The sequence below is a fragment of the Urocampus carinirostris genome, unplaced genomic scaffold (genome assembly GCF_059441175.1).
Source record: "Urocampus carinirostris isolate Australia breed hairy pipefish unplaced genomic scaffold, RoL_Ucar_1.0 HiC_scaffold_96, whole genome shotgun sequence".
Taxonomy (NCBI): domain Eukaryota; kingdom Metazoa; phylum Chordata; class Actinopteri; order Syngnathiformes; family Syngnathidae; genus Urocampus; species Urocampus carinirostris.
The window spans coordinates 47,501-52,560 of record NW_028283203.1 but is presented as its reverse complement, the minus strand read 5'-3'; positions in this window follow the sequence as shown (position 1 = coordinate 52,560).

Sequence of the window (5,060 nt, the reverse complement as noted above, 5' to 3'; positions counted from 1 at the left end):
CAAGCCGGAAGACGAACCACAAGAGGCGGCAGCCAGTCCCCAAACGCAAGCCAGGGACCGGCCCACAGGAGGCTGCAGCCAGTCCCCAAACACAAGCCGGGGACCGGCCCACAAGAGGCGGCAGCCAGTCCCCAAACGCAAGCTCCCGCGAGCCCCTGGTGACCCGACGAGCGAAAATTCCCCCCAACCAGCGCAAGTCCCTAACCCAAGCCGGAAGACGAACCACAAGAGGCGGCAGCCAGTCCCCAAACGCAAGCCAGGAGACGAACCACAAGAGGCGGCAGCCAGTCCCCAAACACCAGCCGGGGACCGGCCCACAAGAGGCGGCAGCCGGTCCCCAAACACCAGCCGGGGACCGGCCCACAAGAGGCGGCAGCCGGTCCCCAAACACCAGCCGGGGACCGGCCCACAAGAGGCGGCAGCCGGTCCCCAAACACCGGCCGGGGACCGGCCCACAGGAGGCGGCAGCCGGTCCCCAAACACCAGCCGGGGACCGGCCCACAGGAGGCGGCAGCCGGTCCCCAAACACCAGCCGGGGACCGGCCCACAGGAGGCGGCAGCCGGTCCCCAAACACCAGCCGGGGACCGGCCCACAGGAGGCGGCAGCCGGTCCCCAAACACCAGCCGGGGACCGGCCCACAGGAGGCGGCAGCCGGTCCCCAAACACCAGCCGGGGACCGGCCCACAGGAGGCGGCAGCCGGTCCCCAAACACCAGCCGGGGACCGGCCCACAAGAGGCGGCAGCCGGTCCCCAAACACCAGCCGGGGACCGGCCCACAGGAGGCGGCAGCCAGTCCCCAAACACTGGCCGGGGAGTGGCACAAATTCTAAGTCCCACGAGCCCCTGGTGACCCGACAATCGGACTTAGTGCAATTTTCCAAGTGCTGCAAGCCAATGTTGGCCCGACAAGTCCCCAAACGGCAGCCCGGTTTTGAGCCACTAGTGTCGGCCTATAAGTCCCCAAACACCGGCCCGGTTTTACGACCACTAGTCCCCCAACACTAGCCCGGGATTCAGCCACTAGTGGCGGGCACAATTCCCCAAACACCGGCCCGGATTTCAGCCACTAGTGGCGGGCACAAGTCCCCCAACACTAGCCCAGTTCTCAGCCACTAGTGGCGGGCACAATTCCCCAAACACCGGTCCGATAATACGCGCGCATATCCCCAAACACCGGCCCGATAATACGCGCACAATTCCCCAAACACCGGCGCGGATTTCAGCCACTATTGGCGGGCACAAGTCCCCCAACACTAGCCCGGGATTCAGCCACTAGTGGCGGGCACGATTCCCCAAACACCGGTCCGATAATACGCGCGCATATCCCCAAACACCGGCCCGATAATACGCGCACAATTCCCCAAACACCGGCGCGGATTTCAGCCACTAGTGGCGGGCACAAGTCCCCCAACACTAGCCAAGTTCTCAGCCACTAGTGGCGGGCACAATTCCCCAAACACCGGCCCGATAATACGCGCACAATTCCCCAAACACCGGCGCGGATTTCAGCCACTATTGGCGGGCACAAGTCCCCCAACACTAGCCCGGGATTCAGCCACTAGTGGCGGGCACGATTCCCCAAACACCGGTCCGATAATACGCGCGCATATCCCCAAACACCGGCCCGATAATACGCGCACAATTCCCCAAACACCGGCGCGGATTTCAGCCACTAGTGGCGGGCACAAGTCCCCCAACACTAGCCAAGTTCTCAGCCACTAGTGGCGGGCACAATTCCCCAAACACCGGTCCGATAATACGCGCGCATATCCCCAAACACCGGCCCGATAATACGCGCACAATTCCCCAAACACCGGCGCGGATTTCAGCCACTAGTGGCGGGCACAAGTCCCCCAACACTAGCCCGGGATTCAGCCACTAGTGGCGGGCACAATTCCCCAAACACCGGTCCGATAATACGCGCGCATATCCCCAAACACCGGCCCGATAATACGCGCACAATTCCCCAAACACCGGCGCGGATTTCAGCCACTATTGGCGGGCACAAGTCCCCCAACACTAGCCCGGGATTCAGCCACTAGTGGCGGGCACGATTCCCCAAACACCGGTCCGATAATACGCGCGCATATCCCCAAACACCGGCCCGATAATACGCGCACAATTCCCCAAACACCGGCCCGGATTTCAGCCACTAGTGGCGGGCACAAGTCCCCCAACACTAGCCAAGTTCTCAGCCACTAGTGGCGGGCACGATTCCCCAAACACCGGTCCGATAATACGCGCGCATATCCCCAAACACCGGCCCGATAATACGCGCACAATTCCCCAAACACCGGCCCGGATTTCAGCCACTAGTGGCGGGCACAAGTCCCCAAACACTAGCCAAGTTCTCAGCCACTAGTGGCGGGCACAATTCCCCAAACACCGGTCCGATAATACGCGCGCATATCCCCAAACACCGGCCCGATAATACGCGCACAATTCCCCAAACACCGGCCCGATAATACGCGCGCAATTCCCCAAACACCGGCCCGATAATACGCGCGCAATTCCCCAAACACCGGCCCGATAATACGCGCACATTTCCCCAAACACCGGCGCGGATTTCAGCCACTATTGGCGGGCACAAGTCCCCCAACACTAGCCCGGGATTCAGCCACTATTGGCGGGCACAAGTCCCCCAACACTAGCCCGGGATTCAGCCACTAGTGGCGGGCACGATTCCCCAAACACCGGCCCGGCGCTGAGTTTATGGCCTCCGAAAGGCCCATACATTCAGACGGGTCCATGTATTTTCAGTTTTCCGTAGCAGGTGTGATTGTTTGTTTAATTAGGTAGTTTGTGTTGGTGACGGTGTTCCTAACTGTGGTGGCTTGTTTGTAGAATGTGGGGCCCTGCGTTTGTGTTATGTTGATTTCTGGTAATTTACTTTTTACTAAGTAGTCTTTCAGGTTTTTGTTTCTTTTAAAGGCTGAGATGATTTTGTAATCTTGGATTATGCTTGTGTTCTGTAGTGTCTGATTTATATTTTGTCCATTCATTCAGACGGGTCCATGTATTTTCAGCGACAGCCGCAGTACCGCCAAAATCCATGCAGCGGCGCTGGATTTATGGCCTCCGAAAGGCCCATTCATTCAGACGGGTCCATGTATTTTCAGCGACAGCCGCAGTACCGCCAAAATCCATGCAGAGGCGCTGAGTTTATGGCCTCCGAAAGGCCCATTCATTCAGACGGGTCCATGTATTTTCAGCGACAGCAGCAGTACCGCCAAAATCCATGCAGCGGCGCTGTATTTATGGCCTCCGAAAGGCCCATTCATTACCAACGGGGCTGCAGTAGCATCCCGCGGCCACGCAGGGGCAGATATTGTGAGGGAATTACATGGTAGTGGACGGAGCGCCCATGCATTTCCAATGGGAGTGCAGTACCTCAAAAATCCGCTCCAAGCCACCGAACTTGAGGGCCCGACGTTCCCTCAACACTAGCCCAGTGCAATCGACATTTCGTTCTGTGTACATTGTTACACAGAATGACAATACAAGGGAATTATTATTATTATTATTATTATTATGTATTCAGCCACTAGTGGCGGGCACAATACCCCAAACACTGGCCCGGCGCTGGCTGAGTTTATGGCCTCCGAAAGGCCCATACATTCAGACGGGTCCATGTATTTTCAGTTTTCCGTAGCAGGTGTGATTGTTTGTTTAATTAGGTAGTTTGTGTTGGTGACGGTGTTCCTAACTGTGGTGGCTTGTTTGTAGAATGTGGGGCCCTGCGTTTGTGTTATGTTGATTTCTGGTAATTTACTTTTTACTAAGTAGTCTTTCAGGTTTTTGTTTCTTTTAAAGGCTGAGATGATTTTGTAATCTTGGATTATGCTTGTGTTCTGTAGTGTCTGATTTATATTTTGTCCATTCATTCAGACGGGTCCATGTATTTTCAGCGACAGCCGCAGTACCGCCAAAATCCATGCAGCGGCGCTGAGTTTATGGCCTCCGAAAGGCCCATTCATTCAGACGGGTCCATGTATTTTCAGCGACAGCCGCAGTACCGCCAAAATCCATGCAGCGGCGCTGGGTTTATGGAATCCGAAAGGCCCATTCATTCAGACGGGTCCATGTATTTTCAACGACAGCCGCAGTACCGCCAAAATCCATGCAGCGGCGCTGTATTTATGGCCTCCGAAAGGCCCATTCATTCCCAACGGGGCAGCAGTAGCATCGCGCGGCCACGCGGGGGCAGATATTGTGAGGGAATTACATTGTAGTGGACGGAGCGCCCATGTATTCCTATGGGCAATGCATTTCCAATGGGAGTGCAGTACCTCAAAAATCCGCTAGAGGGCCCCGAACTTGAGGGCCCGGCGTTCCCTCAAGTGCCGATTTTATACCCCCTTCTCCAGCCGACAGCCAGAATTATATTAGGGACTCGCAATTTTGAGAGGTGAGCACCAGGGCTAATCAGCGGCCACCCGTGACCATTGAGTCCGACAGAGCAGAGGCTAGGGGCGGCCTCGCATCTCGCAATTACCGAGGGAAGATGCCGGTTCTCGAAAAATTTCTAAGTTTTTCAAATTTTAAAGTATTGAAGTATTTAGGGCGCTTCCCGCGGCCCTGGCTTTTGCATGTACCCCTCTAAGCTCCGGTTCTCGAAAAATGTCTAAGTTTTTCAAACTTTAAAGTATTGAAGCCGGACTTCCGCGGAGGCTGACAGGGGGCCTCCATCGAAGCACCCTTCACCCCCGGGTGAGCCGGCGTCGGCCCACGGGCCTGCCGGTTCCCCAACTGAGCGATTGGCACACGAGACCCGCCTCGGAGGGCCCACGTCGGCCGGCGCAAGCCGGTGTTCGGGCGTGCGGCTCCTCCGGCTTTGCGGGTCAAGCTCCAGCGCCGAGGATACTAGGCAAACGTTGGGCCCCCCCGAGCCGAGTGGATACCCGCCTCAGAAAGAGCTGGGGCGGTACGTACGGACGGCCTCACTAAGAGGGAACGGAAGCTACTAAAGCACACGTATAACTGTCCGATGTGCGAACGAAAGTGAGGCCGGACGAATCCGATACGAGTTACGAGTGAGGCGGGATCCACGGCTGGCACT